The sequence below is a fragment of the Cupressus sempervirens genome, chromosome 3 (assembly GCF_028749045.1).
Source record: "Cupressus sempervirens isolate cs-2001-9-10 chromosome 3, ASM2874904v1, whole genome shotgun sequence".
Lineage (NCBI taxonomy): Eukaryota > Viridiplantae > Streptophyta > Pinopsida > Cupressales > Cupressaceae > Cupressus > Cupressus sempervirens.
The window spans coordinates 39,372,815-39,389,478 of NC_143120.1; positions in this window are offsets into that span (position 1 = coordinate 39,372,815).

Here is a 16,664-nt window from a genome sequence, read left to right on the forward strand (position 1 = left end):
GAGGACCAATTACAAACTCATAAGGTTTAAAACAAAATCACCATTAACCATTAATTAATCCTCTAGTAATATAGTAGGTTGTGGAAGCTACATTTGTGCACTATTCCAATAGAAAGCATATAATGACTTGCTTCACTCATGATGATTTAGCAATCTGATTGGCTCTAACCTTAATGCTGAGATGTTGACTCTTGAATATTCGTGGAAAGTACCTAAAAAACATTCAATTCACACACCACTTCCACATATATTTATTTTATCATCAATATTATAAAATATGTAAGCTTAAATTACCACTCTTGCAAATTCTATGGCTACAGAAGAAAAACTACCCAAGACATTGCATAAATGAGGAAACATTTATTAGCACGAGCCATCTCTTCATTACACCATTTTTGTCCATAGATTCAAGCAATTATAGCATATTTGAACTATCCATACTTCTACTTAATGTCTTATCATATATAGAGCATATACATGAAAATGTAAGTTCATTTCCTTAAAACCATAAAGTCATGATTGTTTCTGCAAGATAACTACTTAAAAACAAGATAAATAGATCTTAAAACAATGGTATTTTAGAGGCCCATCAACATAATCAATAAAAAAACACACAATCCCTAATTGTATTGATGACAACTAGATCTTTCACTACAATTTTACAAATAAATTAACATGTAAAAAACTAGGCTAATAGTGGCTTTGTCTGGGGATGATGGATAACTTGTATCCATGCAAGAATTTAGAATTTATGGTTAGAGCATACCACATACATGAAAACTTATGACAACTTTGGAGAAAAACTCCTGACAAAGTAGGGGAAAAGAACAAACTAGACTATATAGGGATATACACGTATACATATGAATTTAAAAATATATATGAACCTAACTATTGTTCATGGAGATACAATAACTTCAACAAAACTATTTCTTCAAGAATTGTCCATGAACTAGGAATTCAATAATGTTTCCTAATAATTCTTTTATGAAATAGGAGTCTTCTCCCCAATTATCATGAATTAGATATGGTCCTAACCAGATGGGGTCAAACTTTCTGTGTTTAGCTTTGTCTTCCAATCTAGCATTCCATAACAATACCATATCTTCAAGATAGAATTTTCTTGATACTACCTTCTTGTCATAGAGATTCTTAACTTTAACTTGTAACTTTGCATTTCTGGTAGAAGCATCTCTTCTTATTTTATCTAATTGCATAATGTCATCCATTCTAATTTGCATTTCATTGATGAGATCATCATCATAATGCTGAAAAAAATTGTACATACCTCTTAGATTGTTCTAAGGTAGTCTAGCTTGTATTCCACATAGCAAATCAAATGGTGCACAACCTATAGCTTTCTTCACTGTTACCCTGTCAGCCTAGAGTGCTAGTGGCAATTTATAATCCCATGCTTTTTTTTTTCTCATCCAAGTTTCTCTTGATGATTTTCAATAGACTTTTTTTATTGGACTCTACTTTCCCATTTCCTGGGGGATGGTGTAGAGATGATGTTGATCTAATAATACCATACTTATCACAAAATTTTATGAACTCTTTAGATCTAAAGCACATGGAATTATTAGTTACAATCTTTTTAGGGCATCCAAACCTGGTTATAATATTATTCAAATAGAAGTTGTTTATTACTTTACTAGTGGCATTTCTGGTAGGAATAACCTCTACCAACTTTATAAAATAGTCTGTTGCCAATAGTATCCAAGAGTAACCAGTACTAGATTTGGTTGAAATTTGTCCTATGAAATCCAATCCTCATTGTTGGAGGGTGCTTGAACTTCTACTAATTTCAAAGGCATGTTCCCAGAAAATTTTAATTTTCCACTAAACCTTTCGCAAGCATCACACCTTCTTACCAATTTGTATGCATCTTTAAAAAGAGTGGGCCACAAAAATCCTACTCTAATTACCTTATAAGCAATTTTTTTAGCCATATAATGGCCACCACACACTCCACTATGCATTTCATTCAGAACTATGACTGAATGATAATTATCAAAACATTTGATTAATACTCCTTCAACACTTCTCCATCACAACTGCCCACTCACAATGGCATAATTAATAGCTTGTCGATTCAAATTTCTTCTTTGATTATCAATTAAGCCTGGTGGAGCTCTCATGTATTGCAAGTAAAATGTTACATCTTAATACCAATCACAGGTGTTCATATCACATAATCCATTTGTACTATCACCATCAAATTGATTTATCTTATTTGCTTCAAGGTTGGTTTTACCATTAGTTTAAAAATTCCCTAACCTCCCACCAAATTAGTGATCTAAATATCTATATTAAACTCCTAGATTCTTTTGATCCATCTACATCTTCTACGTAAAACTTTTCTTTGTGGGAAGATGTCCTTAATTGCAATAGTTGGAACAAATGCAATTACTATTTCCCCCATTACATAGCATCTAAATGCTTTCACAACTTTGACCAATGCATAAGCCTGCTTCTAATTTATATCATATTTTAATTTTGTAGCTTACAATGATTTACTGAAAAATGTTAGGGACTGCTCATACCCATCCCCATTTTTCTATAACATTATTGTTGCCATAGTATGAAATGAGGTAAAGGGGAAAATGTGCATGGGCTTAGAATGATCAGGGGCTCTCAAAATAGGAGTATCTTTGATAGCTTATTTTATCTTGTGAAAAGATATGCTTGGTTCTTCGTCCCATTTGATCTCAGAACCCTTCTTCAACATTTTTGAAATGGGCCTACTTATCTCACCAAAATTTGTGACAAATCTTCTAAGAAAATTCATTTTCCCAAAGAAATACTGAGTTCCCCTCACATTTTTAGGCATTTGAATCTTGTATATGGCTTCAACCCTTTCCAACCAAGTGGCCTTATAATTTACCTTCTGTAATAGCAAAGACACACTTTATAGGATTAAAAAAAAAGCCATACTTGAGAGCTCTAATGAAAACCTTTTTAAGGTGCTTACAATGGTCATTTTCATCTTTTTAATATGTTGTTAGGTCATCCTAATATACCACTAAGAATTTATCAATAATATCAACAAAGGCCACATCCATGACTCTCTGAAAAGTGACACCAACATTGGTTAAACCAAAGGACATCCTGCTATAGACATAAGTCCCCCAAGGTGTTGTAAATGTAGTCTTGTACTACTTTGATTCCTTAACAACCACCTGGTTATAGCCAAAGAAACCATCCATCAACTCTGATCTAGTAACTCTCTATAACATGGCCTCCATGTTTGGTAATCCATAATTATCCTTTAATGATGATATATTCAGATTTTTGAAATCAAGACACAGTTTGATATCACTATTTTTCTTCCTCACAATAACTAAATTTGACACCCAAAGAAGAATTCCTAATTGGTTTAATAATTCTTGCATCTCTTAGCTTTACCAACTCTTCTTGCATTTTAGGTGCTAAGGTTGGGTTAATGGGTCTTTGTTTTTGTCGAAAAGGCTTAGCTACTTCCTTCAATGGAACCTCATGCTAGAAAAGATCCTCTCTATAGGATTTCAAATCATCATAGGACCAAAAAAAAGACATGTTTATACTTTCTCAGTAGATTAATCAAACTCTGTCTAATCTTAGGAGATAATTTCTTTCCTATATGTACCTTTTTAGGTGCTTCTTTAGTCCCAAGATTGATCTCCTCAAAGTCATTGGCATTTTGTTCACTTTCAATTGTCTTGCACCTATAATAAGATAGTCTCCAACACAACCAATCCCTTAGGAATCTTATTTGTTTTTAATTGGACAACTTCTTCATGAAAGATAGTGTCCTTACCATCTATTGTCTCCACAAGTGCTGCATAGTCAATCTCTTATCCATGATACTTATCCTCACTTAGAAGAAAGTTCAAAATATCCTTTTCATCTTCAAAGACTTGCCAATTTTCTACATTATCAAGGATATAGGGCCTATTCTACATCTCAATTATAGATATACTAGCAAATGATACATCATTAGGCTTGATTGGTACATTAGCCAACAAGTTTGCCACTTTGTTGTTGCTTGTATCCATCCAAGATATGTCAAAGGCATCAAATGCTTCAATTTGGTCCCAAGAAACATTTCTATACTATTTTAGCCTTCTATTCTTAGAAGCATATGTCTCCTTGATCTGAGACACAATTAGCTCTGAGTCATGAATAATATGCAACTTCTTAATTCCATGACTTGATGCCACTTTTAATCCTAGTAAAAGTGCCTCATACTCTATAATGTTATTGATGCATGAGAAATTTAGAGTAAATGAATACCTAAAAGTATTTTTATCTAGAGATATGAAAACAACTCCAGCTCATAACCCATCTTTAGAATTTGCTCCATCAAAATACATGGTCCAAAGGGTTTGGGAATCTACACAATCTATTACCTCTTGCGCAATCAATTGTATTGGCTTTTCAATTTCCAAATAATACATTCATCTCTCAAAGCATTAACCTCGGTATCTAGGAAATATGTAGCATCTTTATCAATGTTGTCCTCAAGCATAGGAGTGACTCTTGGTTCTCTATCAACTTTGATGGCCTTATCTACTATGTGAAATGTAGCACATGATAGATCACACCGTAGGATATCTCCCATTGCAGTGCTCCATTTTCTTGAGAGCAACATTCTATATTGTGGAGGAATATCTACTACTAGGACTATCATGGTTAGGTCAACATCAGGGTATGCAACTAACTTAAAAGGAAAGGCATTGATTTTATCTATAACATGCACATCTCTTGTATCCATGGTCCTACATCTACCATGCTTTTTATCCACTTTCAAATCTAAAGCTTCCATAATTTTAAAAGGCACTATAGTATTAGAAGCCCCTGAATCTATCATACATTTATTTAAGGTCTTTTCATTTTTTATCAGAATAAAAAAGAATGGGCCAATATTTTCTATGTAGGATGCAGATGAAGTATCCAAATATATTTGTAGTATTTGGGTCATGACTCCAATTTTTTCCTTATATTTTATCCCAAGTGGTACCTATTGTATTATCGATGGTTCTTGTTCAACAATACTACTTCCTAGCCCACTTAACTAAGAAAGAGCCTTATTCTTGTGTTCTTCTCTTCTAAACATATTAGATAAGGGAGCTTTGATAGTAATTTGAGACAACATAGAAATCATATCAATAGGATCATATGTAAAAGATTTGGGAAGATTACCTTTGAGCACTTTCTCTTGAACAATAGGCTCCTTCACTTGCTTGGTGACATTAGGACCTGACTTTTTCTCTTGCACATTGACCTTGACTATTTCCACATCCTAAAAATGCACTTTCTTCTTTGGTTCCAATTTTTTGTTCTTACTATCCTTGATCTTAACTATCACTGGACTATCCTTTTTATTTTCATCATCCATTTTATGAGTGATATCTTCAATGAAAATACTAAATGGCTTATCAGGAGCATTGTTAATAGTTTTTTTTATTAGATTGTAAGTACTATGCACTTGAGCTATCATTTTTGTAGTGCTTCTATCAATATCTTCATTTTATGGCATTCTCAAATTCACGTGATCCATGTCTAGCATCATATTGCACACCCTATCTTCATCTTGACCTTCATCATCTAGAAATACTTGCTAATGGTGCCATTGATACATCTTTCTTTGATGTGTAATATTGATTTTAGAGTCTTCCAAATCAGAGTCCTCTCCATTTTCACATAGATTTATCATATTGCATGCTACATCCTAATGGTTGTCCTCTTCCTCTCCTTATTCATTTTGTGCTTGTTGAGTTACTGAAAAATATTGAGCAATTGCACAATAGTCAAGAGAATAAGGACTGGCACACAATACACCAAGGCATTTCTTCCACCATATTTACAAAATCTCTTTGTAGTGGATATAGTGTACCTTTATCTTTATTCCTTGAGAAGGATTAGGGATGGTTTTACCATCCCTCCATTGTGTGGTATAAGGGTAATTCTGCATCCTAGGCTACTTTTTATAACCACTATTGAATTGGGCATTATCACCAATATTTGGCTTATTGGCATGGTATGCTGGTGGATTCCATTTCTAAAGCACATCTAAGACTTGAACCATTGTATCATCCTCAATTTTCTTGGGTGCAATAGATTTTTCACCATTTTTCTCATTTCCCCTTGGATTGAATAGTTTTGGTCATCCCTTCTCCCCAACTTACTAGATGCCTTTCTATTATTCTCAATACTCACAACCATTTTGTGGGAATCTCTCAATGTCCTAGGATCCTTGTCCCTTAGAGTATATGACATTTTACTATCAAAGGCATTAAAGTAAGTTATGAGGCATACATCCTCACCAAGTCTCATCACTTGGAACAATTTGTACATTCCCTTCTAGAATATTACATTGGAATCAAATGTAGACTCATTTGAGCTCTTCTTTATGTTGTTAAATTCATTCAACATAAAACCAACATTAGTATTGTCTCCATATTATTCCTTGAAAAGATTTTCTAAATCATTCCATGAGCTGATACTATCATCAAGAAGTCTCCTAAACCAATCTCTAGCATCTTTAGATAAAGAATGAACAAACAATTTCATTACTAAAGCTTCACGCTCTACCTCATAGTCATTAAGCATGTCTATAAATTTTCTTAGGTGCTCCTCACCAGTTATAGCATTGTTGCCCAAAAATTTAATAACCTTATCTCTTAGATAATTTGAAATAGGATATGGAAAGCTAGGAATGCCTACAAAGGAAATTTTCTTATATTTTTCCATATAAATGGGTCTTCTCTAAAATCCTACAACATTTGAAGTACTTTCTCTAACAACCTAGGTTTGCATTAGGACTTGACCTTGCTGAACTTACTGAATAATAGGCATTTGACTACTTGTTGTAGAAGATGAGGCAAGGGTTGACTGAGATATGTTTTGGCTAGCCACTACTAGTCCACAAGTATGAACAGATGGGATAGCTTGTGAGTATAGGTTTGGCCAAGATGCTAAGGCATAATTAGATTTGATAAACTATATTTTCCTTCTGGTCTCAGCACATCGATCCTCATTCTCAACCTCCTCAACCTCTTTGGCTAACTCTTATCTCTCCTTTTTGGCCTTTTCTAAATCTAAGTCAAGCACAGACATGGTAGGATTCTTTGGAAGATTTTGGGGTTCATTGATTTGTATCCCTACTACCTTTTTCTTCCCTTTGTTAGTATTCTTCATAGTTAATTCTATAACTTTAGGTTCAACAAGCATATAGGGTTGGACTTGTGAGATAATAGGCCTCTCCTTCTCTTTAAGAAGGCACTCCTACTCTTGGACTTTTGATCTCAAAAATTCAACATCTCAAAATATACCTAGATTCAATTTAGAATACTTCTCTTCCAACTTCTTATTTTGCTCTTGAAGAGAATTCATTTTTCTAAGTAGGGCTTCCCTTTATAAGAGGGAATTCATTGTAATGACTTATTATTTCTTCTCTAAATGAATGTGTTTGGCATCTTCTTCTGCAACCCTTTTCCTAAGAACTTCTATTTCTAAGAATAACTCTTCTAGATCTATAGAAGTGACTTTTGAATCCACTGGGTCATCCAAATCTATGAGATTTATTTCCACATATGGAATTTTTCTAGGGTTGAATCCAACATCTAGATTACCCTTATATCCCTACCTATAGTTCATTTCCTTCACCACATCCAATCTAAAGGGATATCTCCTATAGAAGACACATCCTTATCCTGATAAGTCCTCTCTTCTTGTAATAGGGTTGTGAACATATCTCCCACCAGTCTAGTAGTTTCTAATCTAGAATTTAAGGAAGATGATTCTCTTTCTACCACAAGTTGGTATTGTGAATGGGCTGACACACTACCTCTAGGCTTCCAAGTAGGATTAGAATCTACTTTTTTTTTCGCTTGGTTCTTCCTAACCCCATGAGGTAATTTTGTGTAAAATGGTACTTCTGGGTGGGCCTTTGTAAAAGCTCATGTAGTTTTCCTCTTATCTTCCATTGGTTAGAATTATTTGAAATATATAGCACTAGTTGAAAAACCTTTAGAAACTAGAAAATGTCAAGGGGAAAAACCCTTTTTTTTAAAAAGGATTTGATATAGAGGGCCAACAAATTTTTTTTAACACTGCATTCTTTGGACAATACAACTCTACTTTGCAGATAAGGCACTATTGAAAAACCACATCATGTTCTTCTTGTGATAATGGAAACCTTTTAAATTCTCAAGGTTTGTCAATAGGAAAAGACCACTAAAAGGATTGAAACAATGACTAATGCTCAAACTAGAAGTGTATAAATAACACCAAAGACTACAATAGCTCATATGACAACATTCTTTACACAACTCCCCAGTAAAGTCACCATTTTGTTGGTGCTTTAAAACTACTAGGTTGTAGAAACCCAATACCAAGATGTAGAAGACAAAAAAAAGCCTAAGGACTAGCTAGATCCCATATTCAGTAGGATTAATCTCATATTTGGACCAACTTTAACAAAGCTCATAAAGGGCTTTGTACACTTTAGGCTCTGCGGGGCCAAGGCAGGTGCACTTTAGGGATTTGGAAATGATGGGTTTTCTTCTATGATTTTCTTCAAATATTTTCTCACTCATATTTCTTCTTCTTAGACCTATATCCCCTATAGAAGAAAAATGGTCAATATTCTTCTTGGATTTGTAATTTATCCCTTGATTACAGTAGCTAGCTATAACTCAAAAGGAAAGCTAGTACAAATAAGTAATGTCCATCAATTTAATTATTTGTTAGAGAAATGGAAAATTGATTTTGATGAAAATGTATATTGTGCAACCACATGATCATATCAACTTGTATCAAAATTAATTAACCAGTGTCTTATCCATTGTTATACAGAATCAAACCAACAACCCTAGACCTATTTAATTGAATTGCAATTAAACTTATTAGGAATTAAACATGAAGTTCATTCTTATGATATCCCTCCCATATACCTAAAAGCCCTATCAATTCTTGAAAGAATTTACTTAACTCCTTGAATTAATAGAAATCAATGAAAAGATATAAAACCCATCCAAGCTACATTGAAGTGAAAGAACTTTATTCATTTCAATCCCGAAATTATAGATATATGAAAATGGAGACAAAACTTAGAGACATAGATATGCAAAACTTTCCTTTGTATTAATCTTCTTTGAAAACAATACAATACTAGTATGAAGCTGAAAATATAACTCAAGACATGAAAAAACCCATCACTCAATATTTCACTATATTTGTAGATTGGAAAAAATGAATACATCATACACTTAACACAAAAGTTCGATCGATGGTAAATAACATAAGCACTAAAATTCTATAGATTTCGGACCCTAACTCCACATCTTGGAAATCCTTTTATAGAGAAGGATTGCAAATAGCTTTATATGGGAGGAAATGTTGGCACTCAAAATTGTGTTCTCATTTTGAGTGTCCATTTGAAATTTTGAGTCAAATCAAGCCCCATATGCGCTCATAAATGCCTATGTACCTAACTGGACCTTTGAGCCCCATGAGGTGTTTAATGTTTCTAAAACCTTTCATTTCATGCATCTACATGTTCCATGATGATAAATTATCATTCCAAGCCATTTCGTGAAGTCTCATTTTGAGCAATTGTCATTTCTGCATTTTTCACTTAAAGTGTCAAACAACGATAGGAGGCTATGTTTGCAAGTGAATATCTCACACCCAGAAATGTTTTGTGACTTTCCATTTTGTGAGTGTCTTCCATACCCAAGAACCTGTGTTTCAAATTTTGAGTCATTTCAAATCCGTTTGACTAGGTTTTGAATCCCTCAAAGTTGGTCAATTATCAATATCATGCTGATATGAAATGTTCAGAATTCTGGGAAGCCCTGTTTGACCTATAATAACTTTTGAAACATTGAAAAAATTGTTGAAATTCCTTTTGTGTTGCATTGTAGACGTCAGAGACTTGTTATGTTTCAAGTTTTAGCTCATTATGAATCCATCTGATCAGTTTTCAAATGTGATTCCAAATAGAATTACTATCTTTTTATTGGTGTTAGCATTTATAGATTTGTTGGGAGCCCTGTTCATGGTGTCATGACTTGAGATCTGTGATAGGTCAAGTGAAATGGATTGTACCCCTGTGTTGTCCTCCAAAATACTCCAAGTGTGTCAACTTTTAAGCCATGATGAATCCATTTGGACACTTTTCTAGGTCATTTCCATTTGCAAAAAATCACTTTCTGTCATTGTCTCCAGTTTGCAAAATTTGAGTAGACCACTTTGACCACTTCCCATTCACATCCTATCATTCATCAAGAGCCCAAATAATAGATTCATACTCTCCTCATGATAGAGAACCAATGCCCCAATTTTCATCTTCCCAAGTGTCAGTTTGGCCAATTTTCATAGCCAATTCCAAACGTGATTTAGAGTTTTCTCACATGTTTATCTGCAGGCAGTTTTGAGAGGTCAACTTCGACAACGAATATCTTTTGACTGACAATTCATCATAAGATGAGATTTGATGAGGTGCAAGTGTGCGGAACATAGAATCAGTGCACCAATTTTCAAAGCCTGATCAGGTGTTCTAGTTAGTTTTTAAGACCAGTCAAAGGACCTCCTAGCACAAAGTTGACAAGTTTTAGATTAATGGTAAATTGGGTTTCAGTTGATTGATCAGTGGTCAAACTTGATTCTAATCAATTCAAGTGTTCTATAGATCAATTTGTGTATTCAGTTATTTGAAAACAAATAATTTTTTAGCCAGACCCGCTTTGGGACCCGACTAATTCCATCAGACTAATACAGTATGGGAAATTCTTTTGTATTGGACGAGGCAATATATAAGTTGCTTGGCCTATGTGCAAGCACTTCTGTGAGTAATAAAAATATAGAATGAGTCATCCCATTAAAATGGAAATCTATTTATGGTCTTGGTCCAGATATTTCAATATTTTGAACTCATATCTATGATTAGTGGCCATGTTGGGTTGGAATTTTGTTTGCTGAAAGAAATGCTACTTGTATTATCAAATATATTTCTTGTAATGTATATACCAATCACATAAAGGGCATTGCTCAAAGATGTATAGGCAAATACAAGACTATAGTTATGTATCTAGGCTATGACAAAGGAGGACTCCCCAACCGATAAAGAAAATCACAACTATGGTTGCACTCCAGTCAATTCTAGATCATCAATGGCCATATGAAAATATATTATATAATCATAGGGACCCAAGATTTTTCCTTATATGCGAGGTGAGCAGCAGGGGAGACATCAAAAGGCAAGAAATATGGCATTCATGTTAAATATCAAGTACCTATATTGATTGCTAAAGCGACATAAGGAGGATGAAGCCGCATAAGAAAGAGCTTGCGAGAAAGCCATGTATAAAGAAAACTATCAGTAAGGTGTCAAAATGGGTAGACCAAGCAAGGGGTTAGTGCACGCAAGAAATATCTAAGATAGCTAATAGCCATGAGAAGACGCCAAATCAGAGCTTCACCTTGAGGTAATATGTAAGTAGAAGCTGCTAGGTCAGTATAAATCCATGCAAATAAGGAGATTGCCTACGAAATAAAGCAAAAAATTGCAGCAAAATTTGAAAGTTAAAGCCCACTCAAGGCATGCATAGTGGGAGAGCATGTTAATAATAGGGGCAAGGCTCCACATTGGGCAAGGGGGATAATCTTTGCAAAAACAAGCTCATGCCATTAAAAAGGAACCGAACAACAACTCGCAGTATAGCAGGGTTATTCACGCATCATACAAAGCAAGCAAAGGAAATCCACCCGTTTGAAGAGGACATCCGTAGAGGTGGCGAAGTCTAAGAGTCCAAGCCATAAGAATAGAAGACATACACCTCACGTAGGCAATGTTAGAAGAGAACTCCGTGTTAAGGGATCCCACACAAGTTTTACAGAACAGAGCATACCAAAAAAAAAAAAAACCACATAGGCTTGGGAAAAAGCCGCCCAATGTCCCATGCCTAGAGCAAACACTTCATGCCAAATGGAGCCTAGACCATGAACTTTTAGATAAACCCATACTTGAAAGAGCTCACGCCTAGCATTAGAGTTCGCACATGCAAGTGAGAATGCAGGGAAGATAGAAGGGAAGAAACACGTAGCATGAAGCAAAGAGGAGTTCTAGTGATGAATAAACCCACAATGGAACATAATGAAGTTCTGCGCCATCTACAAACAAAAGGAAATCAATGTGTAAATATAGAGTAGCCGTCCAGGTTAAAAAGAGCCACAATTTCTCCAAAGGAAGCCCACAAAAAAAAATGCAGAGCAAGTGCAAATAAAGAATATTCAAAAAAATTTATCCCACATTTGTTGAGGGAGGACTCTCATAACAATTTAAATACAAAACAACTCAACATGTGGTATGTCTAAAAGAGAAGAGCCTTTTGAAAGGTTTCTTTCACGGGTGGGCCCCCTGCACACTGAATGAGGAAGATAGTTGGCAGGGTGACGTGAGCAAATTTTTAAACAAACATGCATGTAGGATGATGTGGCAACCAAGGCACAAGATTTTGACACATGGAAGATCGTGCGGTGGGGGCATACCCACAAAACCAAAATGCTCACTATTTAAGCAATACGGGCATGCAAAATTTGGACAAGTGGTAGCGGGTCCTGCGCAGAGATAACGTGGTGCCAGACAGAAGATCGAACAACAGATGCACAGGATGCTGCCACGTGGAAGATCTAACAATGGGCGCAAGCCTGCATTATAAAGTTGCAAGGTAGTTAAGAATTATGAGAATGCAGGATGCTACCACATGGCAGTGGGTCTCGCACGTGGTGATGTGGTGCTCAGGAGCAGGGTAGTGATGTGGCAATTAGGTGAGCCAATCACGGATCAACACATGGCACCAGTCAAACTTAGGTTGACCCCAGATTTGAACAATAAAGAAAAATTTAAGGAGTTTTAAAAATAATTTAAATTTTTTTTTCAAAAGGCATGTCATGTCCAGATTTTAAATTCAAAGAGGCATTAAATCTAAAGTCAAACTTCAGAAAATTTTCAATTTTTTTGCAAATTAAGTGCAGATAAGACATTTATAGCCAGGAGGGTGATTTTTCAAACTGAGATTTAATAGATTTTTGAGAGGCTAGATATGACATATTATATATCGTCGGAATCAAGAGAAGACAAAATTTTTGATTCTAGAGTTCATTTTCATGTAGGGAGCCATCTATTTGAGTAATTCAAGGTTTTCTCCCAAATTCCCAATTTTCAACTGTATTCAGTTGAGGAAGTTCAAAACTAATTTTTGGCATGGAAATGACTTGACTATGGGTAAGAGATAGTGAAAATGCAGTTGGGGTGTTAAATGGAGTTTTATCAACATTGTTGATGCATATCAAATATTTTTGCAATCAAATGATTTCATCATGCAACAAGAGATATTTTGCAAGTTTGTTATAGATTAATGATGAAATAAAATTAGATTAGATGGGTAGAAAGAAGAGAGAGGTTTTGCAACTGAAAAGGATGAAATTCCAAGTGGACACATGTCATTTTGAAATCAGATCCGGGAATTCATCTTCTCCTATATCTTTCTATCTTTCATTCTTTGTAAGGGTTGGTAGTTTTCTCTGGGTAATACTAGCAAGGTTCCAGTTCTACTATTGAAACCAAGGTTGTTAATGATTTTTCTTCTTGTCTATTGAGCTGAGCTCTAGTAGTGAAGGCCACACACCTATTTATGTGCAGATTTTCATTTCATGTCATGTATTGTCATTCTAATATACTGGAAATTGATGCTAGATTATGTGAAGTATCTTGAGTTTCATTTAGTTTTACCAGTTCATGTATTCAGTCTTTCCATGGATGAATATAAAAAAGGATTTACATGAATTATTTGGGTTTCCTTGTTCTATCTCCTAATTCTTCATATGTCATTAACTTTGTGATTAAATGGATAGGGTTCATTTGATTTAAGGTAGCTTGGATGAGTTGTGTATCAGATCTGTTGTTGTTTCTGACTCAAGGAGTTAGGTAAATGCTTCAGTGTTCTGATAGGGTTTATGGGTGTATGAAGGGGATATTGCATAAGAATGGGATTTGGGGATTTCAGTTGATAAAATTGATTGTAATGCAAACAAGTTAGGTCACCCTGCTAGTAATGACTCTATGTTTCAATGGATAAGGCACTGATCACTAAATTAGATGCAAGCTAATATGAATGTCATTTGCACAAAATATTTTATTCAAATAAATTCAGTTTTTCATGTCTTGTAGTGGGCTGAAAGGAATTAACCCTCACTCAACTTATGAATGTCGTAGATTTTGCTTTTAGCTACTGTAGATCTGTGTCATTTCATGAGTAATCAGGAGATATAAGGGGTTTCATCTATATTAAATAGATTTAGGGATATGTTTTGCACTGGTATGATATCAATTGAATTTGAGGTCTACCCTCCTAGGTCTTGAAGAGCCTAAAGTAGAAGAAGGGTCAAGCCTTATAGTTGGCCTAGTGTTTGAAGTGATATGTTGAGAATGGGAGTTAGCTGCCCCTAGATATGTCATATTCTCATTGGGATAATTGAAAAACCTCCAACATTTTCAAACACCAACAAAATGGTGACTCTGCTAGAGAGTTGTACTGAGATTCATGATAGAAAAACCTTGAGAATTAAAGGGGATTCAAAAAAACAAAAGGAATGACATGGAGAAAATTTTCATACCACAGTAAGTTGATGTGTTTAGTCCATTTCCTTACTATATTTTCATGTTCCCCAGTAAGCTTTATTCTCTTACAACAGTAGCTCTTGAGTTGGATGTAAATTGTGCTGAGAAATGAGTGTACCTTCAATCAGTTCAATTTTGAGAGTTGCTGTTGTAAAAATTAGAGTCCAGAATCTAAAAATGAAGAGTATCTTGTTCTCTTTTCAAAATGTTTGACGATCTACAAGTTTATTTCATGCTAAAAGTCTGGTTCAGAATTAGATCAATAATAATCTGTGTTTCAAAATCTTTTCTCACAATTGTGAGTGGTGACTATATCTCTGCAACTAGTGGATTTTAATTGTTTGTGTATTTTGGTGAGGGCTTTCAGCACATTGTTGGGCAGATCTAGATTTGTTATTGAAATTTTTGTTTGAAAAGAGAAGTGTAGTTTGGATCTGATAGTGTGGAAGAGTTATGTTTCAGCTTTGTTTAGAGATTTCAAATTTGAGATAAATCTGAAGAGTTTTCTTCTATCTACTATTATTACAAATCAGTTAGTAATTATGTTCAAATCTAATTCAATTCATGTCTCACTTAATGTGAGTGGCAACTCGAAGTCAATCTCTATACTAGTGCAGTTTTATGCATGAATTGTGATTAGTTGTTGCAGTAGAATAACAGATCTAAAGAGGTTGAAACATTCGAATGGTTGCAAGATTTGTGGTGTGTTGATCCAAAAGGTTTAGTAAGGATTTGATAAGAATTTGGGTCTGTTGTTGTAAAAGGTAGACAAAGAACTTTTAGCCATCCAGATCTTGAGGTATTTTGATTTTCATGTTTTCTTTTCATGGAAGTCAAAAGTTGTTAAAAATGGTTGCCTCCATCTAGTGGTTTCAGCACTCAGAAAATAGAGGTAGAGTTTTAAAATTTTGAAAGATGGATTCTGAGTCTAGTTCTAAAAGTGATGTGCTAACTCTTGAAAGTGTTTGTGCAAATATTGCTAGATTGAAAAGAAAGATTCATGATAAGACTGTCTTAATGTTAAGAAGTACAATTGGTGATATTAAGGGTCTTAGTGGATTTCAAATTTATATGAAATTCAAATCAGTAGTTATGAATCTTGACAAGTTTTTCAGACCTAAGGAGTCTTCATGGCCAGTGGTACTCTTAGAAGTTTTTATGCCACATTCGGTTGATTGGCCAGCCAAAATAAGATTAGATAAGATGTGTGAAATCCAAGATTTTATTATAGAAATTGAAAGTGTTTTGAAGGCTAATGAGTCTAATGTTAATGAATGCAATGAGTCTATTGAAAATGATGTCAAGGATGAAGAGTCTCAATTTTACAAATCAGAGGATAGTAGTCAGCAATTTGATAATAGGCATAATGTGGATTCATCTTTTTATGATGATGATTGTCAAGAAGAGGAAAAGTGTTAGTCTTTCTTTTAATAATGAATGTGAAGGTGTTACGATACTAGTTTTTGAGGTATTTTCTAAAGAAGAAGATTTATGTGATGATCAGAGTTCTAATTTTTTAGAAAATATTACTAAAAAGTCTGCTGTTACAAATGTATCAAGCTATCTAGATAATGATCATAGCCAAGGTGAAGAAACTAGTAGTGAAATCTTATTAAGTGTTGATGAGATTTTTGACTTGTTGGCTCACAATTTTGAAAGGTGTGTTAATCTATCCAAGGATACTTGTGCTTTGCCACATTTTGCATTTCTATATGGTGAAGTCAATTCCCCTAAATTTGATGCTGAAGAAGATGTAGTTTTAGAATATGCTTTGTCAAATTTTGGTGATGGTAATATGTACATCAATGCACATGATGACTTCTATGTTGAAAATGAAGATGTAGAGATAAGGTTTGTTGCTATTGCATGGTTTTCTTATTTTCATGAAGATGAGATAAATTCAGATAGCTCACATGATGAGAAAAGAAATACTAATGAAATGGTTTATCCTAGTGAGTTATTTGAGAGATAATTTGATACGGATCAGCACATTGTT